Genomic DNA, 25,545 nt, shown 5'->3' with positions numbered 1-25,545 from the left:
AAGTGGTGGGGATACAAATTGTGCCGCCGCTGGACGCAGCGTATGCAATCTGGTAGCCTTGTCCCACATCACCTCTGAATCAGCGCGAAACGAAATCTTATTGTATAGTTATTGTATGGTTCCACATGGGTTTGCAACTTTCCATGCGAAGCAAGGTCCACCGTACAGTACCTCTGAGTAGCGCGAAACGAGGTCTATTATTGTATGGTTCTACATGGGTTTGCAACTTTCCATGCGAAGCGAGAAATCATAGACCTCGTTTGGCACTGATTCAGGAGTAGTGTGGGGTAGACCTCGTTTCGCATAAAAAGTTGCAAACCTATGTGGAACTGTACAATAATAGACCTCGTTTTGCGCTGATTCAGGAGTAGTGGAGGGGGGAAGGGTGGACCTTGCTTTCCATGAAAAGTTGTAAACCATGTGGAACCATATAATAACAGACCTTGTTTTGCACTGACTCAGGGGTGGTGTGAGGTAAACCTCGCATTGCAGAAAGTTAAAATAATCTTGACCTTCTTAGAAGTCAAATCAACATTGCTTAGGAATGCGTATCGCATATTGCATATAATTTCTGGAAATTCTTTTTGTTAATAACTTTTTAATAAACAACGAGTGACGGCTAAAATCTTTTGAATGTTACTCAGTGACCTTGACAACATATGTCAAGGCTAAGACAATTCGACCCTGCTGTTTTTTTCTAAAGTTTAACCTGTATAATATATCAGTTATAAGAAATATATAGTATAAAAAACTGTAAGCGAAGAACATTTAACACTCTCGCACGCATTGAGATATCGAGAAACAAGCCGCGTACCGCCTCGCTTGCTAGCTTGGTAAGAAGACAAAAAGCTGTATTCTGTCTTTTTCTATTCTCTGAAGCTAGCCGAAGCGCCGAGCTCACGCGTACGCTCACATATTCTTTACTCCCTCCACTCACGGTTGTCAGTTGCTAGCATATTCATTCTGGCATCTGTGCGTATAGGTAGTGTCCTCTTCCTGGCATCACTATTTATCGGTTAATTTCTGATAAATTAAATTTAAAATAATTTATTTAATAATCTAGATTCTTTATTAGATTTCAGAATAGATTATTTGGTGGATATAAATGGGAAATAATTTATTTATTGCGTGTATTAATAATTATCAACAAATCGTCAAATTTTGTAACCAAAAATTGACATCTTGACTTCTTTTGTTGTGATGTAATTATAGTACAATACATTGTAATGTAATTACAATAACTGTTATGACGTCACTTTAACTATGATGTGTTCCTTTGGAAAATTCAAATAGTGTATTATATAGGAATGTACCTTCCATAATATATGTCAAAATGAAAACTTTTCATACTATGTAATCTGAAGTAAATATTGAAGTATTACTGTTTTATATTTGGAAGTTTTGAAAGTTATTTCAAGGTTAACTTTGTTTTTTGAAACGGAAATCTATGTTTTTTATCACGGCAACATATTCTTAAAAAAACAAAACTCATATATTTTTATACCCGGGTACCGATTCTCCTGAGCAACGCAACAATTTAAAAAAGAAATTTGTTTCCTATTCCTTAAAATCTATCTTTAACGTCTGCCATTTTATAAAATATATTTTGTAACCCAGATTTAGTTTTCTTGGATTTCAAGGAATGTTCAAACTTTAATTTCAACTTTATTTCATGCCAATATGACAATTTTTGCTGATTTATTGCTGATACAAAGTTGTGCTAAAATTTAGTGGCCCGTTTTATTTTACGGATAAAAGTTCGGGTATTAGTTTCATTTATTTAACAAAGTTATAGAAAATAAATTTACATGAGCATTTTATTCCAAGCACGTAGTAAAAGTATCTAGACATAGCTTTGATTATTTCTCTTAATCCTTAAGTATCTAAAAAGAGCACAACAAAAAAGCTTAAATAAATGTTGCTTATTAACTTTATTAGCTCAAAATAAACATTTTTCATTTTTTGCACTTTTTGACAAAATGATTCCTGATTATTGATATTTTAAATTCGAGAAGTGTAACGAATTTTAAATTCTTGCAAAAATTGAAGGAGGATAAAAAAATTCTCAGAAAAATTACTTGTTTTTTAACAATTACTTGTTTTTTAGAATATATTCCCATGATAAAAAAAGTAGTAGATTCCCATTTAAAAAAACAAACTTAACCTTGAAATGACTTTGAAAGTTTCTTTCAAATAAAGTAAATGCCGTAAAAATATTTCCTTTTTGAAAGATAACTTTTATCTGAATAATTTTTCTTAAACTACCGTGTTTCCGAGAGAAAAATTTGTAATGTTTTATTTTGAATACTCGGTACATATATACAGGGTGACCCATTTTAACTTAGGCAGCCAAATAACTCGAAAAATAAGCACACTACGAAAAAATGGTTAGAATCACAATTTCGTCATTTCGAGGGGGACGTACAATGACGTTAAAATCAGCCCCCCCACCCCTCCCCCTGGGCGGTGAGGGGGGGCAAGTTTGAAATCTTAAATGGGAACCCCTATTTTTTATTGCATATTCCTGTAGCTTATCTCGAGAGCTTTCCAAAACACTATAATTAAGTACCTTTTTATTAACAAGGAGATGATGCCAATTAGAAAATCGCTTTTCCAACGAGTCATAGTGCGTTCGATAGCTTACATGTAGCTAATAAAAACCCTAAAGGCGTTTGTGCCAATGGGCCTTCGTTTAGGAGAAATTACAAAACAAAGTTAGGGTCACGCAACTATGTCCCATGTAAAGAAGAACATTAGAATCTTTCTCGAGTAAGCGGCGTAGCTGAGCCGACTAAGGCTCCCGTCCATACATTTTTGCGCCGGCGGCGTGCGTTCGAGTCCCGTCGACGACTGCTTCGCTTTTTTTTTTTTTTAAATTTTGGATATATAAAAGACACTACATTAATCATTATTTATTTTTTTAAATTTATTTTGTTTTTCTATGTAAAAATAAGGACATTTCGGGATGTTTGAACGCAATACGAAATAAAAAACAGTTTTAAAGTCATGAACTGATTATATTTCTCATGCATGTGTTATTTTGTCAAGAATATTTTGTACAATATAAACTTTCTTTTATAATTATATATTTATTTACATACGATAAATATTCGACCGCATCCGTCAAGTCTTCCTTCGAAATATCGCACTTTGCAAGAAGTTGCACATATTCGACAGTTTCATCGGTAATAAATGTTGTCTCCATTTTTACTGATGTTTCGTACCACGCTCTCTTTACAAATGCCACGAAACTGGTCACACCGTTACAACGTGTGAGAGTCCCTCTGAAAACCGTTAAAAAGGTCGAAAGGAGGGGGGAACTCTACCTAACAAAGGTCCTTTCTTACAAGTAAACACTGACGAATATACCTGCTTGTCCTTTTGCGAGTCTCATCTTTTTATAATATTTCACTCTTTTATTCTACATATAAAAAATTCCACAACAAAAATAATAAACCAAAATATAATTTATAATTTATACCGCCAAGATGTACATCGATATGCGATGTTTACTTTTACATCAATTTTCATCCACAACATTGTGAAGCGATGGAAACCTTTTATCGTATGTAAATAAATATATAATTATAAAAGAAAGTTTGTATTGTACAAAATATTCTTGACAAAATAATACATGCATGAGAAATATAATCAGTTCATGACTTTAAAACTGTTTTTTATTTCGTATTGCGTTCAAACATCCCGAAATGTCCTTATTTTTACATAGAAAAACAAAATAAATTTAAAAAAATAAATAATGATTAATGTAGTGTCTTTTATATATCCAAAATTGAAAAAAAAAAAAGCGAAGCAGTCGTCGGCGGGACTCGAACGCACGCCGCCGGCGCAAAAATGTATGGACGGGAGCCTTAGTCGGCTCAGCTACGCCGCTTACTCGAGAAAGATTCTAATGTTTTTCTTTACATGGGACATAGTTGCGTGACCCTAACTTTGTTTTGTAATTTCTCCTAAACGAAGGCCCATTGGCACAAACGCCTTTAGGGTTTTTATTAGCTACATGTAAGCTATCGAACGCACTATGACTCGTTGGAAAAGCGATTTTCTAATTGGCGTCATCTCCTTGTAAGTACTTTTTGAGTTATAAGGCTTGAAATAATTTCTTAATTTTACATAAACCATAAAATATCTAGTAAACCATTCATTTTTCGATTATCTTACCTTCATACTTTTATGTACAAAATAATGAGAGGAATCAATTGGTGTAAAGAAAACATACAGTTGTTTTTAAGAAAAAATATGGAATTGTTAATTGCAAATTACATATTTTTTCTTAGAAACAACTATGTGTTTTCTTTACACCAATTGATTCCTCTCATTATTTTGTACATAAAAGTATGAAGGTAAGATAATCGAAAAATGAATGGTTTACTAGATATTTTATGGTTTATGTAAAATTAAGAAATTATTTCAAGCCTTATAACTCAAAAAGTACTTCATAAAAAGGTACTTAATTATAGTGTTTTGGAAAGCTCTCGAGATAAGCTACAAGAATATGCAATGAAAAATAGGGGGTTCCATTTAAGAAATTGAAGGTAATCTTTATGTGACCTTCAAATGACTATCCAAGGTCAAATCTAAGGTCACCATCGGATTGCCCGGGAAAAATCCTACAACTTTTGTCTAGGTCATTTTCCTCTGTGATGCGTATTTTTCAAATTATATATATATATATATACAGGGTGTCCCATTTTAATCCATCCAGTCGAATATCCCGAAAACCAAGTCCGAAAGAGAAAAATGTTTCAGACAAAAGTTGTATGGTTTCAAGGGGGACATAAGATGGTACCATTGGTTTGACCTTGAAGAGTTATTTGAAGGTCACATGAAGGTCACCTTCAATTTCTTAAATGGAACCTACATTTTCTCTTTACATATTCTTGTAGCTTATCTCAAGAGCTTTCCAAAACACTATAATTAAGTACCTTTTCGTTAAGTATTTTTTGAGTTATAAGGCTTGAAATCATTTCTTAATTTTACATAAATCATAAAATATCTAGTAAAATATTCATTTTTCGATTATCTTACCTTAATACTTTTATGTACAAAATAATGAGAAGAATCAATTGGTGTAAAGAAAACACATAGTTGTTTCTAAGAAAAAATCTGTAATTTGCAATTAACAATTATATATTTTTTCTTAAAAACAACTGTATGTTTTCTTTACACCAATTGATTCCTCTCATTATTTTGTACATAAAAGTATTAAGGTAAGATAATCGAAAAATGAATATTTTATTAGATATTTTATGATTTATGTAAAATTAAGAAATGATTTCAAGCCTTATAACTCAAAAAGTACTTAACGAAAAGGTACTTAATTATAGTGTTTTGGAAAGCTCTCGAGATAAGCTACAAGAGTATGTAAAGAGAAAATGTAGGTTCCATTTAAGAAATTGAAGGTGACCTTCATGTGACCTTCAAATAACTCTTCAAGGTGAAACCAATGGTACCATCTTATGTCCCCCTTGAAACCATATAACTTTTGTCTGAAACATTTTTCTCTTTCGGACTTGGTTTTCGGGATATTCGACTGGATGGATTAAAATGGGACACCCTGTATATATACAGGGTGGACCATTTTAATCTATAATGGAAAATATCTCGGAATGTTGGTGAGATACAACAAAATGTTTTAGACAAAAGTTGTATGGTTTCAAGGGGTACATAAGATGGTGTCATTAGTTTGATCTTGAAGAGCCACCTGAAGGACACGCGAAGGTCAGCTCCAACTTTTTAAATGGGACACCCTATATGCTTTTGCATATTCTTGTAGCTCATCTCAAGAGCTTTTCAAAACACTATAATTAAGTTAGTTTTCATTAAGTACTTTCCAAGTTATGAGGCTTGAAATCATTTTTTAATTTTACATAAACCGTAAAATATCTAGCAAACCATTTATTTTTCGATTATCTTACCTTGATATTTTTATGTACAAAATAATGAGAGGAATCAATTGGTGTAAAGAAAACACATAGTTGTTTCTAAGAAAAAATATGTAATTTGCAATTAACAATTCCATATTTTTTCTTAAAAACAACTGTATGTTTTCTTTACATTGATTGATTCCTCTCATTATTTTGTACATAAAAGTATTAAGTAAAATAATCGAAAAATGAATATTTTACAAGATATTTTACGGTTTATGTAAAATTAAAAAATGATTTCAAGCCTCATAACTTGGAAAGTACTTAATGAAAACTAACTTAATTATAGTGTTTTGGAAAGCTCTTGAGATGAGCTACAAGAATATGCAAAAGCATATAGGGTGTCCCATTTAAAAAGTTGGAGCTGACCTTCGCGTGTCCTTCAGGTGGCTCTTCAAGATCAAACTAATGACACCATCTTATGTCCCCCTTGAAACCATACAACTTTTGTCTAAAACATTTTGTTGTATCTCACCAACATTCCGAGATATTTTCCATTATAGATTAAAATGGTCCACCCTGTATATGTATATATATATATATATATATATATATATATATATATATATATACAGAGTGTCCCACCTAGAAGTGGCCACCCCCTTTTATCTTTTAAACTAAAAGAGATAGACCATAACAAATATATATGAAATTAAATGGCTTTAACTAAACTTTATTGTGAGTATAGTGGTTGATTACAAAATGTATCTGTATTAAAGAACGGAGAGATATGTATAATTTTTTTATAATAATGTAGATATTTTGATATAATAAAAGTTGTAGCGCTGTTTGAAATAAATATAACGATGTATGATTTAATGTAAATATTTTACATATTATACGAGATTTTCCGGCTTGAAATATCGCTGGTGACGTCCACCATTTCATTTTCGGCCCTGCGATATAGCCAACTTCTGACTGAGTATCATGATTAAATAAAATGACAACATGACATATGTCAACCTCTAATGCACGAGTCAGAAGTTGACTATATCGCAGGGCCGAAAATGAAATGGTGGACGTCGCTCGCGATATTTCAAACCAGAAAATTTGGTATAATATGTAAAATATTTACATTAAATCATACATCGTTATATTCGTTTCAAACAGCGCTACAACTTTTATTATATCAAAATATCTACATTATTATAAAACAATTATACATATCTCTCCGTTCTTTAATACAGATAAATTTTGTAATCAATCACTATACTCACAATAAAGTTCAGTTAAAGCCATTTAATTTCATATATATTTGTTATGGTCTATCTCTTTTAGTTTAAAAGATAAAAGGGGATGGCCACTTCTAAGTGGGACACCTTATATATATATATATATATATATATATATATATATATATATTTACAGGGTGTCCCATTTTGAGTGTCCACCCCAAATATCTCTCTCATTTTTTATTTTAGAGAAAAATGGTTGACAAACATGTTTTGTATGGTTTCAAAGAGGCCATAAGATGATACCATTGATTTGAGCTTGAAGAGTCATTTGAAGGTCACGTGAAGGTTACCTCAATTTTTTCAAATGGCACTCCTTATTTTTTATTACATATTCTTGTGGCTGACCTCGAGAGCTTTCCAAAACTATAATCAAATGTTTTCTCGTGAAGTACTTTTCGAGTTATAAAGCTCCAACTTTACAAAATTTTGATAAAAATACAAAATATTTTGTAAAACATTCACTTTCCGATAGTCCTCTTACATGATCCAGCCAGTCAAGGCAAGATCCGAGCATGATCCAGCCAGTCAAGGCAAGATCCAAACATGATCCAGCCAGTCAAGGCAAGATCTTGCCTTGACTGGCTGGATCATGTAAGATAAGACTATCGAAAAGTGAATGTTTTACGAAATATTTTGTATTTTTATTAAAATTTTGTAAATTTGGAGCTTTATGACTCGAAAACTTCACGAGAAAACATTTGATTATAGTAGAATCAATAGAAAAATTGTAGTCGACCAAACTAGCCAAAAAATTAAGTTTATTACTACGACGTTTCGACCATGTGGTTGTGGTCCTTATCAAGTATACACTAAAAAAGATTTATCAATACATAAATTAACGGTTTGAATACATAGTAACGCACAGAGAATTAAAGTGTGAAAGATTTTCACCGATGTAATAATAATCAGAAGACAACATTAATGGTGAACATGTAAAACCACGTAATCACATAATACAAAAAAAAACGTTATTTAATTAAATTCAAATTTGAGAGAAGCTGATGCGTCCATGTGAGACTTCGTCAATAAACTAAACATAACAGGAAGAAAAGCGGTACTAAGTGACCTTAATAATTTTGTCGTAAATATTATTCAAGTTATCTGTGTCAGTCTGTAAGTTGATTAGATTTTTAGATCTCTTGATAAAGAACATCTCAACTATCTCTCTTTTACGAACGTACTTTTCGTTGTGCAAGATATTCGGTTTCGACCAATCGAAATCGTGTCCGGATTCCAATCTATGTTTGCTAATAGCGGAGTGATTAGACTCATGTAATTTTATATTGTTACAATGTTCTTTCACTCGGGTCCGCAAATGTCTTTTTGTTTGCCCAATGTATGATAAATTGCAATTCCTACAGTTTAATTTGTATACAACACTTGTCTTGTCGTTATTGTGTAAGGTATCTTTACCACATCTGATTGAGTTATTAAGTTTTTTGGTTACTTTGTAGATGACGTTGAAACCACTGTTTCGTAGAAGACGGTAGAGATCTTGACTCGTATTCTCTACGTATGGTATAGTGATAAAATGAGTTTTATCTGGATGAGTAGAATTGGCGTCATCAATGTCATTGCAGTCACAATTGTTTAAAAAATTAATTCTTTTTCGAATGTGTCTATGAATAATATGTTCAGGAAAACAATTATTAACTAACGTATCATATATTAACTTAACATTCTCTTGTTTAAAACAGTCGTCAGATATTAAAATCGCATGGTCAACTAAATTATAAATCGTATTAATTTTATATTTTAACGGGTGATTTGAGTAAAAATTAATATATCTCCCGGACCATGTAGGTTTCCTAAACCAATTGGTGATAAGTTTTGTTCCCAAACGAATGATTTTAACATTAAGAAAACTAATCGAAGAATCAATTTCTTTCTCGTACGTGAATCTTAAACGTTCGTGGTAGTTATTAAAAATGGTTAAAATATCGTCAATTTTTGTGCGTGGTACAATTGTAAAAACGTCGTCTACATATCTGTAATACATGGGGACTGTAAAATTCAGTGAGTTAAGACATTGAGTCTCCAAATCGTCCATCACCATATCTGCCAAGATAGGTGACAGTGGAGAGCCCATGGGTGTGCCGAAGATCTGTTCGTAGAAACGTCCGTTAAAAGAGAAGCAAGTTGAATCCAAAATCAAGTCTATTGCAAATAAGAATTGAGATAAATTAAATTTAGTATTTTTTGCAATGTCGTCCCAGCGTTTTTTAATGGCGTTTTCAACTAACTCCCTTGGAACGCTTGTAAATAACGAAGTCACATCCAAAGAAATCATGATGTTGTCTTCATTAATGACTGTGTTCTTTATGTTTTGAGCAAAGGACCAAGTATCTTTAATAAATGAATTTGGTTTCTTTATAGATTTATACAGAATGTTGTGGATGTAACTCGGATGTACAACGTTTCGCAATTGCAAAAAATACTAAATTTAATTTATCTCAATTCTTATTTGCAATAGACTTGATTTTGGATTCAACTTGCTTCTCTTTTAACGGACGTTTCTACGAACAGATCTTCGGCACACCCATGGGCTCTCCACTGTCACCTATCTTGACAGATATGGTGATGGACGATTTGGAGACTCAATGTCTTAACTCACTGAATTTTACAGTCCCCATGTATTACAGATATGTAGACGACGTTTTTACAATTGTACCACGCACAAAAATTGACGATATTTTAACCATTTTTAATAACTACCACGAACGTTTAAGATTCACGTACGAGAAAGAAATTGATTCTTCGATTAGTTTTCTTAATGTTAAAATCATTCGTTTGGGAACAAAACTTATCACCAATTGGTTTAGGAAACCTACATGGTCCGAGAGATATATTAATTTTTACTCAAATCACCCGTTAAAATATAAAATTAATACGATTTATAATTTAGTTGACCATGCCATTTTACTATCTGACGACTGTTTTAAACAAGAGAATGTTAAGTTAATATATGATACGTTAGTTAATAATTGTTTTCCTGAACATATTATTCATAGACACATTCGAAAAAGAATCAATTTTTTAAACAATCGTGACTGCAATGACATTGATGACGCCAATTCTACTCATCCAGATAAAACTCATTTTATCACTATACCATACGTAGAGAATACGAGTCAAGATCTCTATCGTCTTCTACGAAACAGTGGTTTCAACGTCATCTACAAAGTAACCAAAAAACTTAATAACTTAATCAGATGTGGTAAAGATACCTTACACAATAACGACAAGACAAGTGTTGTATACAAATTAAACTGTAGGAATTGCAATTTATCATACATTGGGCAAACAAAAAGACATTTGCGGACCCGAGTGAAAGAACATTGTAACAATATAAAATTACATGAGTCTAATCACTCCGCTATTAGCAAACATAGATTGGAATCCGGACACGATTTGAATTGGTCGAAACCGAATATCTTGCACAACGAAAAGTACGTTCGTAAAAGAGAGATAGTTGAGATGTTCTTTATCAAGAGATCTAAAAATCTAATCAACTTACAGACTGACACAGATAACTTGAGTAATATTTACGACAAAATTATTAAGGTCACTTAGTACCGCTTTTCTTCCTGTTATGTTTAGTTTATTGACGAAGTCTCACATGGACGCATCAGCTTCTCTCAAATTTGAATTTAATTAAATAACGTTTTTTTTGTATTACGTGATTACGTGGTTTTACATGTTCACCATTAATGTTGTCTTCTGATTATTATTACATCGGTGAAAATCTTTCACACTTTAATTCTCTGTGCGTTATGTATTCAAACCGTTAATTTATGTATTGATAAATCTTTTTTAGTGTATACTTGATAAGGACCACAACCACATGATCGGAACGTCGTAATAATAAACTTAATTTTTTGGCTAGTTTGGACGACTACAATTTTTCTATTGATTCTTTGATTACTTGACTAGCGACATTAAATTATTTACAATTTGATTATAGTGTTTTGGAAAGCTCTCGAGATCAGCTATAAGAATATGTGATAAAAAGTAAGGGGTGCGATTTAAAAAAATTGAGTTAATCTTCACGTGACCTTCAAATGACTTTTCAAGATTAAATCAATGGTACCATCTTATGGCCCCCTTGAAACCATACAAAACATGTTTGAACCATTTTTCTCTAAAATCAAAAATGAGAGAGATATTTGAGGTGGATACTTAAAATGGGACACCCTGTATATACGTATGTATATGTATATTTATTTATTTATTTATTTATTTCTATATTTGTTTATATATAAACTTACCGAATCGGCTGAGTAATGCTAGTTGATTGATTGTTAATTGATCAATTCCAAGCTCTTATCCATCTGTGAACACGTTCAAATCTGTCAACGACACGTTATCATATATTTTTATCTATGTTTTATCATTAATATATATTTTTATCATGAACAATGTTGATCTAGCAATATTTAAATTAAATAATTATATTAAGGGGATGCTGAACGTTCTTTTTTACCGACTGATCGATTATTTTACTCCTGCACTGGAAAATTTGTATTGGTTACATAGAATGACAAATCCTTTTTCACGATTAAAATACGCATAAAAAGATACGACGAGGTAATCGATTTGTAAGTAAAAAACGAAAAAAGTTAAAAAACAGTTGTAACTTAGTTGCCGCATTTCGCGATAGGCACTACAATCTGTTTCACTTTCGTGCCTCGATCTCGAACGCGTGCAAATGCAAATTTTTGTGAACCGAAATTAGCTTTATTATACTATGAAACTCATTTTTTAAAATTTATTTACATTCTTTCATGCAATCCCTTGCACGGAGTAGTCATACTTTGTATATACAAGCTGCTAAACTTTTAAAATAATAATATTATGGGACGCCAACAGCCGACAACATATATATATATATGTATATACAAGGTGAGTCATTTTAATCAATACACTCGAATATCTCGAAAACAGCACTCTTCAGAAAGAAATGTTTCAAACAAAAATTGTAGGGTGTGAAGGGGGACATAAGATGGTAGCATTGGTTTGACCTTGGAAAGTCATTTGAAGGACACATAAAAGTCACCTTCAATTTCTTAAATTGAATCCACTATTTTTCATTACATATTCTTGTAGCTTATCTCGAGAGCTTTCCAAAACACTACAGACAAATGTTTTTTCATTAAGTACTTTTTGAGTTATAAGGCTTCAAAGTTTGCAGTACTTCGATATAAAATGCAAAATATCTCGTAAAATATTTAGTTTTCGGTAGTCTTACCCTAATACTTTTATGCACAGGATAATGAGACAAAACTATTGGTGCAAAAAAAACGTATGATTGTTTATAACAAAAAGTGCATTGCAAATTACACATTTTTTATTATAAACAATCATACATTTTCTTTGCACCAATAGTTTTGTCTCATTATCCTGTGCATAAAAGTATTAGGGTAAGACTACCGAAAACTAAATATTTTACGAGATATTTTGCATTTTATATCGAAGTACTGCAAACTTTGAAGCCTTATAACTCAAAAAGTACTTAATGAAAAAATATTTGTCTGTAGTGTTTTGGAAAGCTCTCGAGATAAGCTACAAGAATATGTAATGAAAAATAGTGGGTTCAATTTAAGAAATTGAAGGTGACTTTTATGTGACCTTCAAATGACTTTCCAAGGTCAAACCAATGCTACCATCTTATGTCCCCCTTCACACCCTACAATTTTTGTTTGAAACATTTCTTTCTGAAGAGTGCTGTTTTCGAGATATTCGAGTGTATTGATTAAAATGACTCACCCTGTATATATAAATATATATATATATATATATATATATATATATATATATATATATATAGAGAGAGAGAGAGAGAGAGAGAGAGAGAGAGAGAGAGAGCGGAAGAAAGCATATAAGTGAGGGTAAAAGAAATATGAAATTGACAATGAGCTAGTAGCGAGTAATTAGAAAAAATAAATGGAACGTATACTCGAAAGAAAAAAGTACGAGACCGCATTTGTGTGTGTGTATATCCGTGTTCTTTTCGCATTTACTCGTCTCTCTTTCTTTCTTTTCCTTTCCGTAGTTATATGTATCTATCTTGTATATATTTTTGTAATGTAATTTGACTTTTCTTTAAATTAAAAAAATAGAAAATTATAACCTCAATTCTAAAAAAAAATATTCCTATTTTTTAAAAATATCTGGATTGTTTAGTATTTTGTAGAGAGTTATCAATTGTTATATATAATTATTTTTCAAAAAATTGAAAAGAAAAACAGTACGTACGAATCCAAATACAAAAAACATGTGACAAATTGATTTAGTGAAAATATCAAAGTATTTACATAAATTCAGGATAAATCATTGTGTGGGAAGAAAATTTATATTTTTGTTTCTTATTTATTCAATATATAATACTGTGAGAAACATTCAGTATAATATACAAAATTATTTATAAATAATATCAGTATAGTATTTATAAATAATATCAGTACGTGAGATCAGACATGTTATAACATATTTTTTATTATATATCGACATACAAAAAAAAATAAGACTAAAAAATAATCAATATTTTTTTTGTAAATAACAAATAAAAATGTCTTAGAAAAAAAATTCTTATTTCTCTCTCTCTCTCTTTTTTTTTCTTAACGGTTATTACTTTTTCTCATCTCACACACACACACACACACACACACACACACACACACACACACATGCCCGCACGCACGCACGCACGTACGCACAGACACACGTGATATATATATATATATATATATATATATATATATATATATGTAAATAAAATATATTTCAAACATACAACAATACAATTATAATTCAAACAATACAATTATACGAATCATTACACAGAAGATGAATATTATTATTATAAATCGCAAGAAACATTTTCGCAAGCTTGCGTAATTAATTATGCATATATATATTCTTGTAGCACCTTTAGTCAGAGAAACTAGAATCTATCAAGAATCTCTCAAAGAAAAGAAATCTTTATAAATTTTTATCTAGTTATATCTCTATAGTGTTTTATATAAACACTATTATGTGCTATACAATCAAGACATATCTATAACATCTTATTTTAAATAATTTATTTGCAAAATTTTATGAACATTGTCATGTTTTTAGACATGATATTTTATAATTTATGTATTTTTTATTACTTATTCGCGATAAATTTAGGCGCATAATCTTCGTAAAATTTTGCAAATATGATGTTTGTATAACACATAAATTACAATCATATAATCGCAAATAATTTAGACTAAGTTGTTACAATAATGTAATTGTTGTACAAACAGTAAAGAGGCGAGATATCACATAATATTATGTTGACCATTCAATGAAATAACATTGCAAAAGGATTTTTTTATAAAAAAAATTATTTCAATTATGTGAGATTGTTACATTAAATTTTTCTATAATGAAAAGCTTGAACAGAGATATATTATCATGTTTCAGAAAAAAAATAAGGCGGTAGGACGGGCGTTAAAAAGACATATTTATTAGGCATATTCAATATCTTTTTCGGTTCCTCATGGAATAATATCTCTTGTAGTTGTTTTCTTTCGAATTAATTTTAAAGACAGTATATATATTAGACAGTATATATATATATATATATATATATATATATATATATATTTATTGTGACGTGACGCCCGTGCGTTGTCCGTCACAGGGGCAAAGTGCCCGACCGAGAGAGCCTTTTTCGGGACTTGCGTCCTTCCGCTATAACGGCGGTCCTCTTTTGCGATTTCTCTCTCTTGCGTTTTCTTTTTGTGTATGCGCTTTTGCGCGCTCGTTTTGCGTTTGCGTTTCGTGTTGGCCTTTTCAGCGGATTTGGTACCGTTTCGTCTCAACCGGTCGTCGGGAGGAGGACAGCGGACAGGATGTGAGGAGATGCAGTGAGGACGGGGGTTCCGCCGATTAGAATGGAGCACGTCAAGTGAATCAATTTTGTTAATTCATCTTAATTCAAATTTGTTCGCTGCTGCGAACACATGCCGGCCCCTCCGATTTATTTCTTTTAATTACCGCAGCTCGGAAGAGGAGGCTCAAAGAAACTTAGAGAGGATGCGCACTCTACACAGCAACATCCCCGTGGGAGACCTCAATTCGGAGCGGCGTCGCGAGGACCCCGACTGGAACCGGACCGGCCCTACACTCGGGGCCGGGAGTATAACGGGAGTCACCCTGTGGAGATTACCGGAGGATTTCCCGAGCCTCGAGGAAGTCAGGCGGGGCAAAGGGCGTTTGCTGCCGAGAGTATTTCTCTTTGTGGCCGAGAATTTCCGGGGCTCATACAGCAGAATTACGGCCGTGATAAGAATCGGCCCGCGAAGGGCGCGACACGGTCCTGCGCCAATTAGATTCGGCGAGGAAAATCGGGGGAAACGATCGCCGACGTGTCTCCCGCGGACCTCACGCACCTCACTGTTCGGCGGACTAGCGATGCAAAAGGACGCAGATCCCGTTGAGAATACCGAGAGCTTTTTCTGTTGATGATCTTCGAGGACCATTCTGGTGAGACGAACGATCTTTCTGTAAGGCCAACAATTTCGCTGCTTTCGCCACTCGGGTGAATTGTGTCGGGCCCTCGATTTTACGTGTCAGATAATATCGATTATGCGCGTTTGTCGCACGTGGTCCATACGCCATTAACGTCTCCGTGCTTTCGCGATTTTGGGAAACACGCGAATAACAGAGGGGCCGAGCGATTCGTCCGAGCTTTTGTTGCAGGACCGCTGCTTCCCCGGAAAACGCCGCCTCCAGTCACCGTGTCATATTTCGCGTTATCGTATATTGTAAATTGTCCGCGTTTTCGTGAAATCTATCGTCGTTGTGAGCTTATTTCATCGTTATTTGCATAATCTGTGCGTTTCGGCTGTCGTAGTTTGTCGGAAAATCTTTATGTTTCGACCGAAACTCGTCGTATTAACGTGACGTCGTTGTATTGTCGTTGCTGTACGTCCTGCCGCATTCCATCGCGCGGGGCTCGCAAAGTATCGATTGCTGTCGGGTAGATCTTGGGCGGACGAGAACAGTATCGCGGGTGCGATTAATTGCCGCACCCTCATTAATCCGTCGGCTAATAATTTATTTGTCTTTCCCGGCTTTTCACAATAGATACGTATCGACCGTGTGATCCATGCTCTGTCTCGCTCGCTCTTAATCGCAGCCGTGCGCATCGATTGCGCTGTCCTTGTCTCGCTCACGGGTTTTGTCGCCGTAATATAAGACGCCGTAAATAAAACAAATTTCACCGAATTGCGACTGGTTGTGCGCGTGAAATTATGTCGGAATGACAACCATATGATTAAATACATTTTTTTTATTCGATTTTCTTTTGTCGACGAAATATATGTTACGAATTTTTATGATTACTATTAGTTTTCTCTCAGTGTTACAACCGTTCTCGACCTCCTCTCCCCCGCTCTCCGCGAACTCCACGCCTCTACCGACACCATTTGCGTGAGCTACCGAGATTTCGGACCGTCATGATCGGCCCTCCGATTTTCTTTGCGATTAATTAGCGTTTCGCGCGGCGTGGATATTCGCGCCTGGCGCCCAGAAATTCTTGTTCTTTTTTTGTGCGACCGCCAAGGCGACGGAGGGTGATCGTGTCGAAGGTGTGCCGTGGACCAACATCGGTCCTCTTACTAATTTCCCCGTGCAGAAAAAAATAAGAAATTTCACGGTTACAATATATATATATATACAGGGTGTCAATTAAGTCCCGGGACGGCTGAATATTTTCTCATGTAAGGTATTTTTGAAAAAGGTCAAGGTCATTTCTGAAGTAATTTTCAACGAGGAATTCAACGGTGACCTTCAATTTGACCTTGAGCTTGACCTTCAAGGTTATTTGAAGGTCAAAGTGTTTTTTTTTAATAGGAACCTCTATTTTTGATTGTATATTCTTATAGCTGACCTCGAGAGCTTTCCAAAACACTATAATAAAATATTTTTCCCTCAAGCATTTATCGAGTTATGATGCTTCAAATCATTTCTTAATTTTACATAAACCGTAAAATATCTTGTAAAATATTCACTTTTCGATTATTTTACCTTAATACTTTTATGTACAAAATAATGAGAGGAATCAATTGGCGTAAAGAAAACATATAGTTGTTTTTAAGAAAAAATATGGAATTGTTAATTGCAAATTACATATTTTTTCTTAAAAACAACTATATGTTTTCTTTACGCCAATTGATTCCTCTCATTATTTTGTACATAAAAGTATTAAGGTAAAATAATCGAAAAGTGAATATTTTACAAGATATTTTACGGTTTATGTAAAATTAAGAAATGATTTGAAGCATCATAACTCGATAAATGCTTGAGGGAAAAATATTTTATTATAGTGTTTTGGAAAGCTCTCGAGGTCAGCTATAAGAATATACAATCAAAAATAGGGGTTCCTATTTAAAAAAAACACTTTGACCTTCAAATAACCTTGAAGGTCAAGCTCAAGGTCAAATTGAAGGTCACCGTTGAATTCCTCGTTGAAAATTACTTCAGAAATGACCTTGACCTTTTTCAAAAATACCTTACATGAGAAAATATTCAGCCGTCCCGGGACTTAATTGACATCCTGTATATATATATATATATATATATATATATATATATATATTGGGACCTTGAATAAGTTCTCGCTGTTTTTCGTGAAAATTAATGCTTTATTTTAAAAAAGTCGTAAAAAACATGTCACTGAAAATGTTGTCCATCGCTAGCCACTACTTTTTTCCATCTTTCTGGCAGCATTTGAATTCCACGTCGGAAAAACGACACGTCTTTTGAGGCTATTCAAGAGTCGACCCATTTTTTGGCATCTTCATAAGAATGTAAGTGCTGGTCAGCCAGGCCATGTGCCATCGATCGGAACAAGTGATAATCAGAAGGGGCAATGTCTGGTGAATACGGCGGGTGGGGTAGGACTTCCCATTTAAGCGTTTCCAAGTAGGTTTTCACCGGTTTTGCAACATGTGGCCGAGCGTTGTCATGTTGCAAAATCACTTTGTCGTGTCTCTGCTCGTATATCGGCCGTTTTTCCTTCAATGTTCGGCTCAAACGCATCAATTGTAATCGATAGCGATCTCCTGTGATGGTTTCGTTCGGTTTGAGCAGCTCATAATAAATTACACCCAGCTGAACCCACCAAATGCAGAGCAGAAGCTTCGAACCATGGATATTCGGCTTTGCCGACGATGTTGATGCATGGCCGGACTTACCCCATGATTTTCTACGCTTATCGTAGTGTATCCATTTTTCATTGCCAGTCACGATACAATGCAAAAAACCTATCCTTTTCTGCTGTTGAAGCAGCTGTTAACACGTGAAAAGACGCCGTTCGACGTCTCTCGGCTTCAACTCGTATGGCATCCAATGTCCTTGCTTTTGAATCATTCCTAATACTTTCAAACGTTTCGAAACTGTTGTGTGATCAACTCCTAATGATTCTGCAAGTTCATCTAGCGTCTGACATGAGTCTTCATGAAGTAATGCCTCCAATACTTCGTCTTCAAACTTTTTCGGTGCGTTCCAGAGCGTTCTTTATCTTCAACATCAAAATCATTATTTTTGAAGCGTCTAAACCAATCTCTGCATGTTGTTTCCGACAGAGCATGGTCGCCGTAAGTCTCAACAAGAATTCTGTGTGCTTCAGCTGCAGATTTTTTTTGAATAAAGTAGTGCAGTAAAATTCCCCGCAAATACTCTTTTCTTGGCACGAAACTCGACATGTTAACACTATGAAAAAAAAAAGTTGTTTACACTTCGGCGCAATGACATACACTGAATTTCAAACTTGCTTATAGTACTTCCCTATAGATGTGTTACCATCTTAAATTACACGCACGCAGTTCTGGTAACACCATCTGTTGGAAAACAGCGAGAACTTATTCGAGGTCCCAATATATTGTGACCGTGAAATTTCTTATATATATATATATATATATATATATATATATATATAAATTGGAAAGAAAACAAATACAAGAGATATTATTCCATGAGGAACCGAAAAAAGATATTTGATATGCCTAATGAATATGTTACGAATCAAATGCATATTCGGTGTATAACACCTGTTCAGATATTTTTATAATACAATATAATGAATATATTATAATGAATATATATGAATATACTATAATGAATATATATATATATATATATATATATATATATATATATATATAGAAAGAGAGAGAGAGAGAGAGAGAGAGAGAGAGAGAGAGAGAGAGAGAGAGAGAGATAAATAAAAATTTAAAAAGATCGCAGCAAATATGCAAAAATATCAGAAGTGTATGGCCTTGAAAACGCATATGTTCCTGCATATGTTGATATCGGTGCGTACGCCACTGATGCTGGTGTCGGTGCATATGTTACTGCTGCACCAGGGGCTGCTATTGGTGCCGGTGCATATGTTACCGGTGCTGGTGCGTACGCCACTAGTGCTGGCGCCGGTGCATACGCCACTGGTGCTGGCGCTGGTGCATACGCCACTGGTGCTGGCGCCGATACGTATGATAGCGATGCAGGTGCCGGTGCGTACATAGGTACGTATGGGTATGTTGGTGATGTCACGTATGCACCACGGGCATATCTCTTTTTTTTGTCTTTGTTAAATGTCCGTCGTACTGCTTCATTTATTCTCTGAAACATGATAAAATAAATGTTAAAAATATAAAAGATGCAATAACACACAAACACACACACGTGTGTGTGTGTGTGTACACATTTATACATAAATATACATAATTAAATATACATTTATACATAAATATACATAATTAAATATACATTTATACATAAATGTACATTTATAATTAAATATACATTTATATATAAATAATTTTATTGTATTTGTTTTTTATTTAACTTATATTTAACTTATTTAACTTATATACACTACGCCAAAAAAAGCAGTACACTTGAGAAATAGGAAAAAATTAGGAAATTTGAAATTTCATAATTTTTTCCTATTTTTCAAGTGTATCCCTTTTTTTGCCGGAGTACATATTTCTTTTTATTTCTCCTGGCTCACTCTGTATATACTCTGTAAGCTTTTATAACAATTCAATAATAAAAATTGATTAGTATATACACATTTATATAAAAATAAATTTTATTGTAAGCTCTTTATAAACTTGTTAGTCATAATTTTATAAAGTGTATATACGTTATATACATATTGGAGAATAATATAATAAAAATAGACGCAATTTGAAATTTCATGTAATATATAAACTTCCACAAATTTTAACTTTGTAAACTTTGTATATATAAATATGTATATGTATAAGTATGTATTATGTACAGGGTGCTTCCGCAACATACAGATCGGTAAGTCGGGTTGCCTATCTGACGATCGGTCTTCTTTTACCGACCTCGCATAATTGAAAAATAATAAAATCATAGGAGTGATGTAACAATTTTTTTTTCATGAAAAGTGAAAAAATTCCTTGATTGATACCTTGAATGCAAATCCATAGGAAATAAGGAAAGTGAAATCAGCTTTTAACATTGATATAGTGTAATTGTAAATATTTAATAACATAAATAACTTAAATAACATTAATAACATAAAATGACACAATTGAAATATAATAACACAGATAAAATATAATGAATTACGGCAAATTATTGTTCGAATTTTCTTCTTCATCGGCTTGATGAATTACTCGAAAATGTGCCACTAGCAAATAGATTAGGAATGATGTTCCAACAGGATGGACATCCCGCTCATACTTTTTTTTTGGCGAGAATCATTCTGAACCAAAAATTTCCGGGAAGATGGATTGGACTATATGGTCCTCAGGAATGGCCACCACGCTCTCCCGATCTTACGCCGATGGATTTTTTTGCGTGGAGCTTTTTGCGACAAAAAATATATAAGAATGAACTGCAAGATCCAGAAGATCTTAAAAATAAAATTCGAAACGCGTGTGCGGAAATCACTCCTCCGATGATTCGGAGAGCAAGGAAAAATTTTATGCGGAGGATTGCTTTATGTTTAGAAGAGAATGACGGTTACATTGAGCATATATTGTAACCATTAAAAAATAGCTTTTGTTTAAATTCATTATATTTTATCTGTGTTATTATATTTCAATTGTGTCATTTTATGTTATTAATGTTATTTAAGTTATTTATGTTTTTAAATATAATGTTATTTATGTTATTAAATATTACAATTACACTATATCAATGTTAAAAGCTGATTTCTTTCCTCATTCCCTATGGATTTGCATTCAAGGTATCAATCAAGGAATTTTTTTACTTTTCACGAAAAAAAATTACATGATCGATCCTCTGATTTCATTATTTTTCAATTATGCGAGGTCGGTGAAAGAAGACCGATCGTCAGATAGGCAACCCGACTTACCGATCTGTATGTTGCGGAAGCACCCTGTATATGTATGCATGCGTTATTATACATTTATATGTAAATTTCAATGCAAATTTTTTATTATTAAGTTATTATAAGAACCTACAGAGTATATATGCAGAATGAGAAAGGGAAGAAATATTTTAGAAAACAAATGTATGAAGTGTGCAAAAAAAGGTTTATATAAACATTTTACAAAATTAAACATAAATATTTACCTTTTGGACAAATTTGTTGTTATTTTTTTGCAAGGGTCTTTCTGCTTGCGCATTTCTTTCTTGCGTATATCTTCTTACTGAGGGCGACGTTGCCTTCATCGACGCTATCGGTGGCATCGAAGACGATATCATTGTCGCACTTGATGCCGATGATGGCATACCTGAAGAAGATGCCGATCGCGTTGACGACATATTCGAAGATGGCACATCCGTAGATGTTGCCGATGTAGATGTCCTTGTTGGAATTCGTTGACTTTTTGCTAAAAAAGAAAATTGTTTTTAATTAAAAAATATTCCGTATAAATATATATATATATATTTAAAATAGGCTATTTTCATAAAAGAATTATTTGCATATATATATATGTGTATATATATATATATATATATATGTGTGTGTGTGTGTGTGTGTGTGTGTGTGTGTGTGTGTGTGTGTGTTTATTCTCTTTTATATTAATTTTTTTTCTATTTTCCTAAAAAGTATTTAAGCAAATGTTACTTCTCTAGGAAAATAGCATAGTTTCATAAAATAATCATTTGCCTACACACACACACACACACACGCGCGCGCGTGTGGATAAATGGAAATAAATTGCAATACATAACTTACGTTGGAGATTTCACAATAGAACTTTTTTATGGGGAAGGGCATGGGGGACAGGGCAAAGCCCTATGAACTCCTATCTATGCGTTCTATCTCAACATAAAAAAAAGGTATGCATTTCAATTTATTTCTTTTTATATATATATATATATTTTTTTTTGTTATTCTTTTTTATGTGGAAGGGCATGGAGGATAGGGCAAAGATTAATCTTTGCCCTGTCCTCCATGCCCTTCCACATAAAAAAGAATAACAAAACTTGAGGGTGTAGAAATTATCAAGGATAACACTGCGTAGAAGTTCTAATGTGAAATGTTCAACGTAAGTTATGTATTGCAATTTATTTCCATTTATTTTTTTGTTTATTTAATTTATTCTCTTTTATATTAATTTTTTTCTATATATATATATATATATATATATATATATATATACATATATATGTATATGCAGAGAGAGAATTCCCTTTTATTCTCTTTTATTCTTTTTTATATTAATTTTTTTTCTATATATATATATGTACGGAGAGAGAAGGAAGGGGAGAGAGAGAGAGAAAGAGAGAGAGAGAGGGAGATGTAATTATATTTATACAATTGAACTTTGATGTATATACTTACGTCTTGCCATACTTGCGCTGCTATCAATTTGCTGCTGTAATCTATTTAACGATCCAAAGGATATGAGGAACACCTATGTGTACGACGTACGATTCCAGTAACCACTATTGTTTAATATTGCAATTATTATGCAATCAATCAAGATAATCCGGTTTTTCTGGAATGATCAGGAAAACTGCACACTCTACATGCCACGTGCCACGGAATAGAAGAAGATCAGCCGGCTCGGCGAACGGATCGGCCAAATTCGGCAATATTCGTGTCGTGTTCGCGCCGATGCTTCTGGCTGTTTCGGTTTGGGCGCTCACGGTCCGAAATAAGCATTCTATCTTTTTTTCACTTGCAATGAGTAAGGAAGAGAATTATGCTTTCAGAGCGTGAACGTACAAAAACGCAGCTTCTGTATTGAACACTCAACACAAAGAAGCAGGCTCATGCAACACGTTCCTTACACATGCGCCTCTCTTGATGAGCCGGCTTTTCGATTGTTTTAAATCGCGAGTCGCAATCAAAGACGCGATTACATGTGTTCGGTGATAACAATCGCCATATCGGTTTAGCATCGTTGGAAATAATAAAAATAATAATTCTCTCTCTCTCTCTCTCTCTCTCTCTCTTTCCTCTTTTTTCTAACGTAAAATACTTATCTTATAAAAGATAAATATTACAATCTAATGAAAAGATAAATTTTCTTTTGCGTACAATTTAATTAAAATAAAATTTAATAAAAACTTAATTAAATTTGATATGTTTTTAATTTAAAATTTCTCCATATTTAATTTATTTTTATTATATTTTATTAAATTCTTATTAATTTAATTAAATTATCTTTATTAATATAATAAAATTTTCAAAAACTACTATTTTATCATTCAAATTTACATTTGGTTTAGTCTTCATTTATTATTGTAAGTAACGCGATAAAATAATCAAGTGAACAAACTGTCGCTATATAATAAATTAATTATTCAAATGTGTATAAAATATACGTAAATTTAAATTTATCTTTTCATTATAGATTATAATATTTTTCTTTTATAAACATCTTGCGCTAGAAGAAAGAAAATAGAGAGAGAGATAAAAAGAAATAAATCCGTTTATATTCACCAAAAAGACGTTTATAGAAAATGTTAACACGTAAACTTGATATACATAACGATTTATACATATAATAACCATATATATTTTTGTTTCAAATATTTTTCGGATACTTTCATATTTTTTTAAAAACCGTTTAGACGGAGTGTTTCATAATTACTACAGCTCTGATTTTATTCTTTTGTTTGAATACGTATACATGTTGATATAATATGTTCGATATAATAACTGTATCGGCATATATATAAACGTATTTATTCATTTACATGTAAACTTGCTATTGTACATAATGATATATATATAGTTTTTTTCGTAAACTTGCTATTGTACATAATGATATATATATACAGGGTGGCCCATTTTAATTTCCCCAGCCAAATATTTCGGAAAATAATGAAAAATCAAAAAAATGTTTCAGACAAAAGTTGTATGGTTTCTAGGGGGATATAAGATGGTACCATTGGTTTGACCTTGAAGAGTTATTTGAAGGTCACATGAAGGTCACTTTCAATTTCTTAAATGGAACCTACATTTTCTCATTACATGTTCTTGTAGCTTATCTCGAGAGCTTTCCAAAACACTATAATAAAATATTTTTTTATTGAGTACTTTTCGAGTTATGAGGCTTGAAATCATTTCTTAATTTAACATAAACCGTAATATATCTAGTAAAATATTCATTTTTCGATTATCTTGTTTTAATACTTTTATGTACAAAATAATGAGAGGAATCAATTGGTGTAAAGAAAACACATAGTTGTTTCAAAGAAAAAATATGTAATTTGCAATTAAGACGTTTTAATAAAAATCTTGTGTTTGCGTAGTAAATTAACAGAGAAAATGAAGTGTACTCTGCAGGAATATACGGACATGATTGTGGCATACGGGCTAGCGGGAGAAAATACTCATCGCGCGGCCGCAATTTACATGGAATCATTTCTCGGGCGTGCACGAAAACCAAGTGGCCGTACAATTTTACGAGTTGTGCAATAATTATGTGAAACTGAGTGTCGTGCATAATATCGGGATAACCGGTCCAGCAGTGCGTCTTCGTGTACGAGATGAAGAAAGAATTCTTGAAGAATTTTATCATTGTATCACATTATCAACGTGTGCAATACATTTTATCGAGGGATTTTCAATCACGAATCAATTTTTATAAAGGTACTGTCCATTAATTTTTTACATTTACGATATATTCAGCGTATAGTAAATGGCATTTTGAATAATTTTTAAATTGAGAGTGGAATAGGCCTATGGGGGAAACCACTATAAAAAAAGCGCACCATGCTATCTACCGCAAGGTGGTGTGGAAATGATAGCGCATCATTTTCTTGCCACGAAAAAGGGGGACGGGTCATTTTTCGGCGCGGTATTGCGATATATCGCAAACCACCATCATGTCTCGGAGAGCGACCCGCCCACCGCTTCGCCGCGC

The 25,545-nt window shown here is 33.0% G+C and overlaps 1 protein-coding gene across 1 annotated transcript in view; it reads right to left on the bottom strand.

The window, feature by feature from the left end:
- Positions 1-25,545, bottom strand: part of LOC105251729 (probable multidrug resistance-associated protein lethal(2)03659) — a 469,824-nt gene that overhangs the window by 242,621 nt on the left and 201,658 nt on the right. Inside the window, exon 2 of the mRNA XM_025414600.1 lies at positions 11,449-11,511. The gene's annotated coding sequence lies outside the window, so the exon portion shown is untranslated. The remainder of the gene's footprint in view (positions 1-11,448; positions 11,512-25,545) is intronic.

This window comes from Camponotus floridanus, unplaced genomic scaffold (genome assembly GCF_003227725.1).
Source record: "Camponotus floridanus strain SB8 unplaced genomic scaffold, Cflo_v7.5 scaffold85, whole genome shotgun sequence".
NCBI classification, from domain to species: domain Eukaryota; kingdom Metazoa; phylum Arthropoda; class Insecta; order Hymenoptera; family Formicidae; genus Camponotus; species Camponotus floridanus.
Note: the sequence above shows the minus strand (reverse complement) of the source record. Positions and strands in the feature narration are given on the sequence as shown.